We start from the raw sequence: 15,895 nt of genomic DNA on the forward strand, positions 1-15,895 counted from the left end.
GGGGGGAGAGACAGACAGATGGTGGTGTGAGACGGGCATGAGGTTAAGGAAGGCATCATGAGGCTATGTGCAATCCCCGAGAGGTGCATCAGAATCAAATCTGGCCCACCACCTGATTGAGTTTGACAACCCTGGTTTAGTTGGTCCACAAGTTAGCCCACTTGTGTCTCAAACATTTATGCATCTGCCATATTGAATTGGGGTGGACATCATCACAAACAACACCATTGAGGTGTCCCTATGGGTCCCTAAAGCTGTAGTAAATTTGGTTCAAATTGGTTAGGTGGTTCACAAGTTATCTCACTTGAACCTCAACTGTTTAAGCGTACACCACCTTGACCTGGGATGGATAACATTATCACAAACTGTGCTGTTGAGGTGTCCCTTGGTGTCTCTACAACTGTACCCAATTTTGTTCATATTGGTCCAGGAACTGCAGTTGATCACATGCACACACATGCGCACACACACTGCTGGGTGATCTCATAAGCTTACTGTCCTTAAGGAAAGTAGGCTAAAAATAGCGCTGAACTGAAATGATATTTGTATATTTTGTTTCCATAACCCCATCCCCCTCAAAGTTCCTTTTCACTTTATACTCAGAACCCCTATCAAAGTATTCAATCCTTTTTGTTAAGTTTGAACTTTGTAACTGTTCAGTGACATCACAATGGCATGCACCATCATGTAATGTTTATTTCCTGATGTGATGTCATGCATCATTATAGAACAGCTCTTGCCACAAGTATTTGGTTGTAGACATCTATGTTTCTTATGTATAGAAGTGACTGCTAAGTGTGGGAGCAGCACTATCGCCTCCAGTGGCAATAGCTCTCCTTCTATGCCCACAGCCCTAGCCCTTTCACATGTTGTCTGATGCTCTGTATCATGTTCTGTATTGTAGGATGTACTTGACACTAGGTTGGTAGATGCAGGTTACTTTCTACTTTAGCTTTCTGCATTAGTGTGAGTTGGTAACAGCAGGTAACAGGGAATGTATCTTTGAGTACACCTCTGAATAGTCTATGTTCTCAGAGGACATTCTCACAAGATGAACTGTTACCATGCGCTGTCAGTGAAGCAAAAGGGCTCGAAGTAGAGTGTCGTGAGAATTGCTGTGCTAAGCAGGCCTGCACAACATAAGGCCCGGGGCCTGGATTCGGCCCGCAGTGACTATTTTACTGGCCCCCAGGTACCCTGCAGCAACACAGGAGCGGGAAACTGCCTTATAGTGTCATCCTGTGCATGCTTTCTTAGAAATATGCTCCATTGGTGTGCCATGTAACTCCCGTGTTACTCCCCTACAAGTATACCTAGCATTGCAGCCTGAAAGCAGAAAGAATTTAGGGAGAGGATAGGATTTGGCATTTGTTTCGGGCTGGCATGCACTCCAGGGGCCCCACTGATTGAGCAGGGACAGGACCTATTTTCTGGCCACTACCCTTGGTTGAAACTATGGGTCCATTGACAGGGGGGATAGATTCACAAGTTTTAATTTTAATGTAATAATATGCTAAAAATTTACCTCGGCCCCTGCACGCCAAGTTGTAGATGGTTCCGGCCCACCAGGGCATTTGAGTTGTGCAACCCTGTGCTAAAGACACAAACTTGGATTAGTAAAGCATTGGTAGCTCATTTACCTATGGATTATTTCCTGCTACCTGGGCAACAAGGCACCTTTTAAAGTGGTAGCTGCCTTATATTTAGCAGGGGGAGAACAACTGACTTTCTTCAACCCGGCATAGCATTTATCTGAGTCTCCTCTGTGCTTTTTTTGAACCCTTTTGGGACAGGGAACCATTTTCTCATATCTTTGGCAATGAAAACCACTCTGAGAACATTTTTCATTGCAAAATGGTATATAATGTAATAATAATAATTAATAATAATTAATAATTATAATTTATTATTATTATTATTATTATTATTATTTTAAAAAAGCGGCTCAACTATGCTACAATCAGATTAGCTCTAGATTCTAGCAGCATACAGTCAATTACAAAAATGTATATGTAAATCAGTCACTGACATAGCCGAGAGAGAAGCTTAATTTCATTTAATTAAATGTTTCAGCTTCTGCCTTTGTCAGCAATACAGCTGGATTTCAAAACAAGACTGGGAGCTAAGGTGACAGTTCTAAGAATGCCGAGGAGGGAGAGAATTATCTGGAAGGTGACATCTGAGGATGTAAGTGCAAGGATTCTTGCACTTTTATAGTGGATGTCACATTCCTTAGAATTGTCTCCATCCACATTCTTAGAACTACCACCTTGACTCGCAGTGCCTAGTTTTAAATCCAAGTGTTTTGCTGACAACGGTGCAAACTGCCTGCTTCCTGTTTTGTGGTTTACAAACTTACAAAACAGGCAACAGGCAACTCCTGCCTTTCTGTCCTTTCAGATACATAAATGTGGATACAAACATGGAAAACAAAACAAACGAAGCAAAAACTACCACAACCTGTAGAGATGGACAGACAGACAGACAGACAGACATAAAGAGAGAATGCCAGTACACTGCTTTGAAGGTTCCCCCTTAAAAAAAACTCCATTCTGCTAAGTGAGTGCAAAGGTCAGAGCAAATAAAAAATTATCCAGAACCCATTGAACTGCTGGAGATTCCAGCATCCATTGGCCTTAATTTGTCTGGTCCTTGTTCACTTACTTGCTCTGTAAAACAGTTAATCTGGACTTGAATCCTTTTTCATCTTTCCTTTTCTCTGTTAGTAATCTTGTATATGTCTTGTTAGGTTAAATGCAGAAGGGAGAGTCTTCCAGAAAAATCCCAAGTAAGCCTAATTCTGTTTCTATGAAGAATGAATGACCGCTGGATGCCACTATTGAGTTTCATTTCTTTAAAGTGGACAGAGATTTTATGGCAGTACAAAATTTGTAGCCACAAACACATGCACATGCAGTAGTTATAAAACAGAAATAAATTATTTCTGCAGTTTTAGGGTTGAAGAAATAGACCTACAAACAACATTTTCTTCTCAATGTTTCACTAGATGTTATCCTATGTGACACTACATCATAATGACAGGTCTAACATGCCTCTCTTCCCCACATCCTTGGCTTGACAGCACAGAGCAGAAACTATGTGAAATAGGAAAGGCTGAATACTCACTCGCTTGATTATTGCGAAGCAGTTTATCTTTCATTGCAGGCTTTTTTGGCATGTGCAGTCACAGCGGCCTGGAAGCCTTTCTGAAGCAGATCTTTGCAGAAGCCTGTTACTTATTATGCTTATGCTGTGACACTGGATATGGCATCTTTGAATGGCAGAGAGACTGCGCTGAGATACTGTATTGCAAACAAAATATTAAAATTATATTGGCATTTAGAAGATAACTGCAAAAGCATTATCATTAAAAATCAGAGAATGTGAAAGGCTCTCTTGCACATGACCATTCTGACAAGTCTCTTAATGTCAATGATGCAGCGTTCCTGTGGGCTTCACTTGGGAGGGGACTTTCCTACTTCTAGCCTTAATTCCAGCATTTCTTGCTTCTCTAAAACCGGGAATCCATATAGTTTGGAATCCAATATTGCTTTCAGCTTCTGGGAAGATGACCAGTTCTTCTTGTCTTTCAGGGCACTGTCCTGTTCTGGGCTAAGCAAGAGCCTCCACCAGGGAAGGGATGCCAGGGTGCCATGGATAGTTCTAAGTGCAGGGAGTCAGCACCTCAGCTAGAGCCACGCAAGGCCACCAGTGTTAGATGGGGCAATACTAATAGAATGCTGCTCCAGCAGTTTCCCAACTCGTCTACTGCCATAGGAACATAGGAAGCTGCCTTATATTACATCAAACCATTGGTCCATCTAGTTCAGTATTGTCTATACTGACTGGCAGTGGCTATCAAAGGTTTCATGCAGGAACCTGGGGTGGTCAACAAATACAACAACAACTATTCTTCATCATCATCATCATCATCATCATCATCATCATCTGTGACCTGGTTATTATAAACCTGCAGAAATTAACATCTGCAAAGCAGAAGTTCTACCATTGAACGATGGCTAATTCCCATAAGCAAAATATCTGATATCAAATAGTGCTTACATGTAGTCACCCAAACAAATGCAAACCCGGGTGAACCCTTTTTAGCAAAGGGGACAATTCATGCTCACTAACACAAAACTGGCTCCCCAACCCCAGGCATATGAAATTGGTTCTGCCTCTTCCCTATGGAGGGTTCTGTTTGATTTCTTAGATCCTGTCTCCGGTAATGCAGGGCGGCTTCTGCTAAGACTGGTAAGATCTCAGGGGCACCCTATGAGTTGGAGGATGAATTCAACAGTGTCCCTGGATCACAGCAGAAGTGGTAGCTCAGGTTCCCGTGATTCTACAAATGTTATGGGGTGTGTGTGTGTCCCCAGTGGCCTGAAGTCATCTGGGGACTTGGTCCTGGGTTCTTCCCACCCTGTCTCATCCTCTGAACTATTTTCCTCATCCCCCAGTTAGGGGGAAGGGGGTATTTTTCATTTATTTCTTTTTTAAAAATAAAAAATCCGTCAACCCCCTCCCGGACCGTGCCGGACTGCTGGGGGTGGGAGGTGTGGTTCGATGGGGGCCGGACCAAACTTGGCAGGTCATGTTCGAGTCCAGTCCAGACTCAAACCAAACTGGACCAGCTGGTTCCATGCACACCCCTACTTTCAGCATCTTCCTATATCGCTGCTGCCCAATATAGGTGTTTCCCATAGTGTGAGAAAGATACCAGCAGGGATTCGAACCAGCAACTTCTTGCTCCCTAGGCAAGTTACTTCCCCGCTGCTCCTATTTACAGTAAGTTCAGTAGGGCTCTCCCCCAAGTAATTCTTCACAGGAATGCAGCCTAAAGCCCTGCAATTTCATGTCAAACCTTGAGACAGACAACCCTAGTTGAGCAGACTTCTGGCAATGCTGGAACCCTTGCACTACCTCCTATGAACTGCTACCTCAACCCAGTGATATTTGTGTAGATACACATGCATGCATACATCTGTATGCAGGAACATTTTGAACCCATCGTTTCAATGGCAAGCTTGCCATTCATGCCAATTTACAGAAGCAGCTCCGTTTAGTTGTCTAGTTTTGACTGCCCTTTCTAATCCGAAAAGGTGTTTAGCATGTTAACCTTGTTGAAACTTCAGGGATTTATTCTTTTACATAATAAGGAAAATGATTTGACAGCTGCACTAAGAACAGAAGCAGGAGAAATTAAAGGGCTAAAAGTTACAGTGGGAGTGTTTTCAGTGTGACACATGGGCTGGGTTCAGACATAACATGAAACTGGAGGTTGGCAAACTCACGGTTTCAATTTTAAAGTGTAAATTGTATTGCAGACATTTGTCCAACTGTGGTTTGGCAACCTCCAGTTCCAGGAGAGGGGACCCCCTTCCTGCTGCCTGGCCACCATGGCCTAACCCAGCAACCTCCACAGCCAGACTGTGGGCAAAGTGTCAGCACATCAGCAGAGCAATCAAAATTGGCCGTAATCTTGAAGGGGGCATGCCGAGCGCTATTGAGACTTTTTGGAGCAGTCCTCACATACTAGGCATGGAAGTGACATTTACATCCTTTCAAATGCCATGCCATGCCAATGCTTCTTCTGACAGTGACAGTGATGACTGACTTCTGACAGTGATGACACCCCCCGCCCCACCCCCCAAAGAGCCTTGGACCCAAATAGTCTCACACAAGCACAATTCGGGGGGGGGGCTATTTTACTCAGGGAAGGGAAGGGAAATGATTACTTCCTAGGAGGGGATGTGTAGATGAGGGAGGGCAAATGATCCTGGTGGGTTCTGTCCCACTGTGACCTAGGATGTTCTTGCAAGGGATCACCCTGGCAAAGCAGTCCATGCAGACCAAACTGAACTCCAGCTCCACTGGCAGTTTGCTGCTGATGGACTTGCCCTCTTATGAGAGGGCCAATCTACTGGGGAGAACCCCAGGGTGTGAGTTCTCAGTCTCCCTTTGCACTGCATGCTCACGGGTTGAGCTAATCCACCAAAGGGAACCTCATTTGTGTGGGTCCCCCAATTCTCCATGATAAAAGAAAACAGAATCTCTGCACACACCTAAAGGGGATTTTGACGCTACATGTGCCATAGCCTGGTTCATTCATGGATGGGAGAAACAATGGGTTCTGTGACAGACTTTTAAACCCATTCAAAATTCCAATTCCTGGGTTCAGTCTGGCGTTGAACCATATTCAGATCTGCTGTTGTAGGGAATTGCGTTAGAGGGGAGCCCTGATTTCCCGCTACTACAGGAGTGCAGGGTCACTGTCTTGGGGCACAAGCAAGGGTTTACAGGTCCACATGGGTGGACGGGCTGGCGGGAGGCACACTTTGACAGCTATTTGGCGGCAGTCGCCAAGACAAGTAGAGCAGTTGCTGAGGTATTCATCCCCATGGCTTTCCTCCATAAAGTAACCTGGCTCAGTATAGAGCCCCCATGGCCTGACACTCTCCTGAGAGCACGGACCATGGGAGAAGGGGTTCTGTTATCATTGTGCATTATTAGTGATTGGTGATTAGTGATTAGTGAATCACTATTATTATTAGTGATTAGTGAATCAAAGCCCCTGACTTATTCCCCACAGATGGTTCTTCTCATGAATTGTGAGGGGGTGTCCCCATAGCTTTGCACTCTTTTGAGCAAGCATGGTCTACCCTGGGTCAGTGTACTATGTCTTCACAGTAGTGGGCACTCTGGTTACCAGTCCTGCTTATGTGTAAGCCTAGGGAGCAAACCCCCCCCAAGGGGAAGGAGTTGGCCTCCCCTCCCCCAACCCTTCTGAAAGAAAAATATAACTTAGCAGCTCCAGAATAACTGCTTGGGGCTGCCTTTTTAACCTGACCCTGGGCACACGCACACCCAACCATTTGCTACCCTCCCGGCTCTGTGATGGGTGCCCTGCTCAGGTTGCCACCTGCAGTCTCTGTGCTTGTGGAGATATATCGTTGCCACTTCATTCTCGAGGAGCAAAGCACATAATGTCCATCCTGTCAGATGTCCCCACCCCCCAGCTCTGTGATGGGGTGTCCTGCTTATGTTGCTTGTTGGTGGTGGGCTGTCCCTCTCATGAGAAAGCCATTCTACTATGGAGAACCATGGGGTGTTAGCCCTAGGTCTCCCTTCAGACTACACGCTCACGAGGAGCTAATCCCTCAAAAGAGGGCCCTGCTTGTGTCAGGACCCCAATTCCCCATGGCAAAATGTAGAGCTTTAGTGCTGCAATCCCCACCACCACCACCTTCGCAGTGAAGCCTAACATGCACCCAAAGGGGATTTTGATGCTCCATGTGTCAGAGCCTGGCCGTGTACATGGACGAGGAGATAACTGGGTGATGGACAAATCTTTACACTCTTTCCCGTGTTTGGTCTGGTGTTGTGCCATATGCAGATCTGCTTGCATGGGGATTTGTGGAAAAGGGGCGCCCCAATTTCCAGCGACCCTTGGAGAACAGTGTTGCTGTTTCAGGGCACAAGCAAGGATGTACATGTTCACATGGGCAGATGGGCTGGCAGGGGGCATGCTTTGAAAGTTAATTTGTGGCAGTTGCCAAGACAGAGAGAGCAGTCCCCAGGGTACCTGTCCCCCTCAGCTTTCCTGTATTGAGCAAACTGGCGCTCTCGCTCTCTCGCGTGCTCTTTCTCTCTCCACCTCTGTCTCTTTATTTGATTTATATACCACCCTTCCAAAAATGGCTCAGGGTGGTTTATTTAGAGCTCCAATGGCCTGTCACTCTTGTGAGAGAGTGGTCCATGGGAGAATGGGATATTTTGCTGTCAGGTATCATTACAGAATTTGCTCAGCAATTCTCTCCTCTCCCCTCTGATGGTCCTTCTCATGAATTGTGAGGGGGTGTCCCCATGGCCTGGCACTCCTCAAGGGCGTAGCAAGGTTGGAATGGGCCCAGAGACAAGATTTTAAAATGGGCCCCTCACTGATATACCCCTCGCTGATATACCCACCTCATGCAACTATAGTGTATGTCATAGGGAACATAGGAAACTGCCATATACTGAGTCAGACCATTGGTCTATCTAGCTCAGTATTGTCTTCACAGACTGGCAGCGGCTTCTCCAAGGTTGCAGGCAGGAATCTCTCTCAGCCCTATCTTGGAGAAGCCAGAGAGGGAACTTGAAACCTTCTGCTCTTCCCAGAGCGGCTCCATCCCCTCAGGGGAATATCTTGCAGTGCTCACACATCAAGTCTCCCATTCATATGCAACCAGGGCAGACCCTGCTTAGCTATGGGGACAAGTCATGCTTGCTACCACAAGACCAGCTCTCCTCTCTATATACTCTATATACTCTAGTATATATACAATGTATAGTGTGTCTATATGCTACAGAAAGAAAGGCCACCATTTTGATTTCAAATAGGACAGCATAATGTCATATATGGAGTTACCCCAATTTTTCAGATTTTAAAGACAACCAATTATTCCATGTGCAATTTAAAAATGAGTTTCTTGTGAACTGATTTGAAAAGCCTTATTCTGAAGCAAGTGTACACAGTACAAACATAGACTTTTGGTGGGGGAGCATGCTACAAGCACAAAGCAAAATAAAATAAAATAGTAATGTTTAAAAGGGGAAACATGTTAAGAGAACCATTTTCTCATATTTTGCTATTTAAGCCATTGTGAGAACTCTGTTGCTAAAAAAGCAGCATATAAATATTTTTAATAAGGGCGGGTGGAGAGAGAGCAACACACACAGAGACCAGGTTAGAGCTATAAGCAGTGTAACTTCATGAATAAAAAGGAACAAAAAAACCAAACAAACAGCAATTTTGTTAGAGCATCCCCCCCCCATTCTTTTCAAAGCTTTTAATACTTTTGCACTAACTATTTTCCTCACAACAAGGTATACTGTTCGGACGGAGAGGGTTTTTCTTACAAGTTTACAAGTTTGCACTAGAATAGTTTTGGCATACTTCGAATATGTTGTGTTTTATTAAACAAACTTAAGAATTCTCTCTCTCTCTCTCTCTCTCACACACACACACACAAACACACACACACAGAGAGAGGATGGGACTTCTCTTACATGTACAACACACATACGGTTCATGGGGGTGCGGGGGGAGAGCAAGCAACATGGTAGCTTGACCAAGGGGAACAAATCCCACACAAATCAACCAACCAACCAACCAACCAACCAACCAACCAAACAAACAGCAAAGGGTTGATTTTTACAAAATGTCTTCTTACTTTCGTTCTTGGAGTGAGACCAACAAGCCAGGGATGCTTCCTGGGCTCTGCAGTTCCATACAAGTTCCAAGTGGGGGAGGAGCACAAGATGCCAGGAGAACCAATAGGGCTGGGAGAAAAGTTAAAGTTAACCCTTTCTTTACTCTCTGCTACTGCCAAAGTGCTGATCTCCAAGAGACTCAATATTAATTAATAGGGGGGTGCAAAATGGGCGAGTAGGGAGTCATGAGACATGCCTCTTGGGGGCCCTTGAGGCAGTGGGGACCCTCAGACAACTGTCTCCCCTTGTCTAATGCGAGTGACGCCCTTGACTGTCGAGAGTGAGTAGTCTGCTCTGAGTCAGCATCCATCATTATCACCTATGAGGAAACCCCCTTCTCTGTGTTGGCAATGCTGATCCTGTTTTCTGGCCCTTCTTATGAGTAAGCCTAGGGACTGCAAACCCTCAAAGGGGAAGGGGCTGGGCCACCCTTCCCCAACATTCCTGTGAAAAAAAATGAACTTGGTTATTCAAAAATCCCTCATTGGGGATGCCTTTTAAACTTGGCCCTGGGCACGCACACACACACAAACACACACACACACACACAGCCATTTGTTCCACACCCGGCGCTGTGATGGGGTGCCCTGTTTATTTTGCCAACTGGAGTGTTTGTGCTTGTGAACATACATCATTGTTGCTTCCTTCTCGGAGAGCAAAGCACTCTGTGCCCATCCAGTCATCCCATCTGCTTTCTTTCCTTCCTGCTTGCAAGGTGCAGGGAGAGAGGGACAGAGTGGGAAAACGTAACTGTGTGACTGTGCCACTTGATAGGCTGATAAGCCAGGGATGCAACGTGGTGGCATTCCTGTTGCCGGGAAACTCCATAGCTATGAGGGTGACAGGAGGGGTGGGGCTGCTGCTCAGAGAGGTAGCCAGTGAGAAGCACCACAGGCATGGAGCGGGTGCAATTCTGGGCATGTCTGTGTTTTCACCTCTGTGATTGTGGTTTGAAAATTGGCATGGAATCGCAGTTATGGCGGCATCCGGGTTAGGTCATAACGCTTCAGTGGCTAAACTAGAGGTCTTGACAGTGAACCTTTGTACAAACCAAAGGTTCAAACTGGAGTTTGGAAAGGCAAACCTCAGGTCTCTTTTGGCCCCAAATTGTGTTTTCCCGAATTCAGACGTACTGGAGTTCCAAGCTCTGCCCCATTTTGTGTTACGTCGAACCCGGCCATGGAGAAAACAAAGTATCTTTGTTTTTATTTTTTGGTGTTTGTTGTTGGGTGGGTTTTTTTGGTGGCCTTCTTTCTAGGCTCAGTTATAGCAACAGGAAAAATATTCGCTTAAGTTAAATTTATTAATAATTCAGCCATGTTCAAAGCCGAGTTTAAATTAGTTGGGTTGATTGTACCTCATTTTAGCAGTTAAACAAATATATACCATAAAACTGTGTGTTCAGTATCTCCCTCTTCCAGAAGGATCAACCTTAATGAGGTTAAATTCCCTGTAGTATTTCATCCACCACCCCTTTGCAATATTATCTAAAAGTGCCCTTTTTATTAATAAGGATACTGAGATATTGACAGTTGCAAATGGACTCCATGTTAACTGAAAGAACTATGCACTTATTGTACTAGGGGTGAAAGAGACCCCACAAATTGTTGTTACTGTAAGCATGCTTCATGTCTGCAGATGCTTAGACCAGAAACCTATTCCTTCCATGTCTTAAGGAGTATAGAGGCTGAACACACAATATTTTTCTTAGTTTTCTAATGGGATAAGTGATTACCCTTCCAAACATTACACACTTTTGAGGGGATTGACAGTACCCCAAGGATTAAGCAACCCCTTTACAAATCTGAATTGTATTAATATGGAAGGAGCCCCTGGTACGACGGAGACAGCAGCGGGGGCTCATTCCACCTCCCTGCCTGCCTCCCATATGACAGTGTGGGCCAGTCTGCAGCCCGTTGCAGGCCTTTGTGCACATGTGTGCAGAAAGGCCCACGTAGTCATTTGAGAGGCTGGTGGGGAGGTGGAAGGAATCCTTTCCAGCCTCCCCACAACCACTACAGTGGCCCCTATCCCACCACACAGCAGTGCTTCTTTCAAGGTAAAGGACGCCCCCGCACCCCACAGCCCTTTACTTGAAAAGAGGAATCCGTGCTGGATTCCCCTTTACAAGTATGGCCGTTGAGCTGGCTTGCTGGCCAGATCAGGCCCGGGTTTGTGTGAACCAAACCAAGCCACCTGGGGGCAGTTCGTATCCGGTCCATATTCAAGCCAAAACAGGCTAGCCAGTTCCGTTCACATCCCTAGTGGATTGTCTTCACTTGCAACTATTGTGTTTGAAAGAAGCTCTGCCTCTAGTGTTTGATGAACATGTACCTCATCTGTTGAGAACAATGGCCATCAAGTGATGAGCATGCATGTGTGAATGACCCTTAGACTTCTTTATATGTTTAAGCATTTGATTGCATATTCATGAAGAATTTTCTTTCAAAAGACACTCACACTTGTTCAGCAGCACTATGTTATGGTTTTTAAATCAAGCTCTATTTCAGAGTGGAACTCCTCTTCCACCAGCAAACAGGTGGGATTCCCAGTGACTGTTATCTGCTGCAAAGTGGAAAGGGGAGAAAAGTGGCAGGTGGGAAAAGGGGGTATTTAGCTCTTCCTTTGCTCTCTTCAGCCACATTTCTCCACAACGTGGCACACACACATCTGAGAACCCCATCCAGTGGGAAGCATCCGTATGTTGGATGGACTGGAGGAGAGAAACAGTGAACAGAATATGTATCCTTTCCTGACTACTAGTCCTCCCCAGCACATTGCCTCTCAGCCTGCTGTTTTTCAATGGAGAAGCAGCTGTCAGAGGCCCCAGACCGGTGTTTGCCATTGGCAGTGTTTTTCCACCCTTGAAGTAACATGTTAGTCCTGCTGATTCAGTGATGAAAGACTGCTATCCTTCGATACTGGGTTGTGCTCTTGCATTGCTCCGTGAATCCCACAGGATCAGCTTTGCAGTGGGTTTCACAACCTGAATCATGCTGCAGTTTGATTTGCAGGCACAGGAGGCAAATCAGTCTCCACAGATTCACTTGGAAGTTCAGCTTTGATTAACTCCACCCCCGGAGGACAACCTCTCCAAATATGATTTCTCTCCACTAAGTTTGCCAGTTTAGTCCCCAGATGTTTACTGACAAAATGGTTGTTTTCTTTTTTGGTTCTTTTCTTCGTCTTCTTTTGGTCTGCTTTGCTTTATGACTGCCACTCAGTTTTTATCTTGACTTTTTGAATACTGAAATGTTTTCACAGACATCTTCCTTCCACGGACAAATTGGAAGGCAGCAAGTATAATGTTCAAATGGGGCACATTAATTTCTGTGATTAAATTAATTGCTTGTCCCTATGCTTTTTTCATTCTTTTCCCATGTTTCTTTCATTTTTTTGAAGCTTGACAGTTGTGGTTAATCTGAAATAATGATGATAATTAGCATTTGTATAGTGCTATTTCAGAGCACTTCATGGCATGGAGGGAAAAACTGGCCCTATTCTACCGCCAGCAGAGTGTCCCTCAAGTAGTTAGTTGGGGACAGGGAACTATCTTATTCCTTTTTTTGTGTAAACCACTTTGAGACAGGCTATCAAACTCCTGGCCTGTGCTGATCAGTAATCCAACCCCTGACAAGCTGCTGCTTCTGCTGTTTTCCCTCTTCAGCACATTTCCCCCTCCCTGCTGCCTCACTGCACTTCCAGTCTGCCTGTCTCTGCTTGGGGATCTACTACTGCTTTGAAGTGCGGTGAGGCAGTGGGAGGAAAAGCACCAGTGGCAGGGAGCAGAAACACAATTGTCAGAACCACTCAGCCATCTGGCTGATGAGTTTCTCCCACCCCCTGCTCAATGCTGTGCTCTGAAGCTTCCTGTAGCTTCAGAGCAGGTTCTGGCTTCCACCACCACATTTCCTCCCCACAACTTGCTGGATTCTGAAGCATCAGTAGACCTCCAAGCAGAGGCCAACAGACTGGGCACTTGGGCCTCTGCAAGAGCAAGGAACAGGGGAGGGAGGAAAAGGGTCCATGGTTCCATGGCTCCTTCAACTCAGGAGTCTGGAGGAGGCCAGACTCCTGAGTTGAAAGTGAAGCGGCTGGCGGGGATGTCTTCCTATTTTCTTGAAGATGATGATGTTTTGGAATTAGTGATCTCATTATTAAGTGTAAAAAATATGTTGAGAACAATAAGAACATAAGAACAGCTCTGATGGATCAGGCCCAAGGCCCATCTAGACCAGCATCCTGTTTCACACAGTGGCCCACCAGATGCTGCTGGCTGCCTACAGGCAGCTAAAAATTATTTCATTTATATTTATATTATCCAAAGTCCCTTCCAACTCTAAAATTATGTGATTCTATGATTCCTACCACCAAGCTTGGAGTATATTGATCACATAGTGAACACAAGATTTTTTAAAAAGATGAGCAGAGCCCCCAGGATGTTAGGTTGCTTTTCTATTTCAACAGCTTCCAAATCCGTTCCAGAAGCTATCCTGCCTCCATTGGACTCTCGATTCCCCATCTGGATTCTAGCTGAGACAGACACCCACTGTCATCCATAGTGATTTTGTGCTTTACTTTTCAACCCACAGATACTGTATATAATACATTTAACCATTTATTAAAAATAATGGCTTGCATATTGCTCAGTGCCCTGCCAATGGAAGAGGCGGGGTGCATGCACTAGTTTCAGGTGATTCCAAACCCCGCCCTTGCTCCTTCCAAGCTCACAGAGCCTCTGGTGTCACCACTGTAGCAATGCTGCTCCCATTCAGGATAACTGGGGCAGCGTTACACTAGTGGTTACAATTCTTAGGAGCCACAGAGGCTCTGTGAGCTTGGTAGCAGTGAGGAGGACCCGATTTGGAATCACACATAGCCAGACCGCAGGCCCAGCTCTTCCATGGGCGGTACAGTATGTAAGCCGACAAAAATAAACCTATGTCCATCTGAGTGCCCCCTTATCTCCCAAATTTCAAAATATTTCATGTTCAGTTTTTTAAATGACATGTCATGTATCCTCCACGCTGCCTTCCAAACTTATCAGAGCAGTTACCCCAAACTCTTCTTTTGAGGCAAGTGCGGGCGGGGGTGCCATGTTTGCTTTAATATTGTATAGCAGTGCAATTTGTATTTTCTTTTTTCTTTTCTTTTCTTTTTTAGGTTTTTCAGGTTTATTTTCGGCATTTTAAATTTTTATTGGTTTTTACAATATCTTAACAATCCATTTTATTAAGTAAATATTGACTTCCCGCTTACCAGTCTGCGTGGTTCATGTTAGCAATACATATAAACCATTGCTATAGTAATTAAAAACATATATACACATTGCAACTTGATTTTACCCTACCCAACCTGCTGCTATTACTAAATTTCAAACCCTGCCGAAAGGTCCATGTTAGAAAAATAGTTCTTTAAGTAAAGTAAGAATGGTTCCCAATCTTCTTTGAAACATTCAAAGTTTTCAACCCTTATAAGTGCTGAAAGTTTTGCCATCTTAGCATATTCCAAAAAAATTATCAACCAGTCTTCTTTTGAGGGCATTTTATTGTCTTTCCATTTCTGCGCATATACTGTTCTAGCCACCGTGGTTGCATACATTAAAAATGTTAAGTTTCTTCTGGAGAACTCTCCTTGAGTTATTCCCAGCAGGAAGGATTCTGGCCTCTTAGGAAATGTTATTTTAAAAAACTTTATTCAGCTCATTATACTATATATCATATCCCAAAAGGCCTTAGCCTTCCCGCATGACCACCACATATGGAAAAGGGTTCCTTCACATTGTCCACATTTCTAACATTTGTTTGAAACATTTTTATACATTAATGCTATATTTTTTGGTGTCAAATACAACCTGTACATCATCTTATAATATTTTTTATTATTTTTAATTATTTAATTATTTTATTTTAATTATTTAATTATTATTATTTTTAATTATTTAATTATTTTTATTATTTTATTCATGCAGTGAACTTTAAATCAGTTTAAAAATAATTTTTCCCAAGCGAGAGCCAGCGTGGTGTAGTGGCTAGAGTGCTGGACTAGGACCGGGGCGACCCGAATTCAAATCCCCATTCAGCCATGTAACTAGCTGGGTGACTCTGGGCCAGTCACTTCTCTCTCAGCCTAACCTACTTCACAGGGTTGTTGTGAGGAGAAACCTAAGTATGTAGTACACCGCTCTGGTCTCTTTGGAGGAAGAGTGGGATATAAATGTAAATAATAATAATATATTATGACCCACTTCTTGAGCCCATTTTATCATAGACGTTTTAACCACTTCATCTCTTGTCTCCTCCAAAAGCAACAACTTATACATCTTAGAGACTAATTTTTCATCATTTTCACACTTCTTCTCGAATCTCGACATTTGATCCTCAAATCCAACTTTAAGATCCTTCTTATAAATTTCATTTAGCTGATGATCCTGAAACCAGTTACTAACCAAATTTTGTGCTTCGATTAGGTTTTTTGATTTACAGCCCTTCTCTTGAAAACATCGCAAATCTCTATAGGTACCCCATTCAGATTTACGTCTCTTTACGTGCCAAAGCTTCAATCGGGGATACCCATAATGGAGTTTTAGATTCCAGCCAGTTTCTGTATTTTACCCACACTCCCATCAAACTCCTTCTTA

General features: G+C 44.2%; 1 protein-coding gene and 1 long non-coding RNA gene across 4 annotated transcripts in view; one reads left to right on the plus strand and one right to left on the minus strand.

Annotated features, from left to right (window-relative positions):
• NRG3 (neuregulin 3) overlaps positions 1-15,895 on the plus strand; it is a 1,024,900-nt gene that overhangs the window by 659,291 nt on the left and 349,714 nt on the right. The window lies entirely within an intron of this gene.
• Positions 1-15,895, minus strand: part of LOC128349629 (uncharacterized) — a 31,836-nt gene that overhangs the window by 6,111 nt on the left and 9,830 nt on the right. The window contains exons 2-3 of the long non-coding RNA XR_008318892.1: positions 3,127-3,302; positions 1,526-1,594 (exon numbers count right to left, since the gene is read on the minus strand). This is a non-coding gene — a long non-coding RNA (uncharacterized LOC128349629). The remainder of the gene's footprint in view (positions 1-1,525; positions 1,595-3,126; positions 3,303-15,895) is intronic.

This window comes from Hemicordylus capensis, chromosome 3 (genome assembly GCF_027244095.1).
Source record: "Hemicordylus capensis ecotype Gifberg chromosome 3, rHemCap1.1.pri, whole genome shotgun sequence".
Taxonomy (NCBI): Eukaryota; Metazoa; Chordata; class Lepidosauria; order Squamata; family Cordylidae; genus Hemicordylus; species Hemicordylus capensis.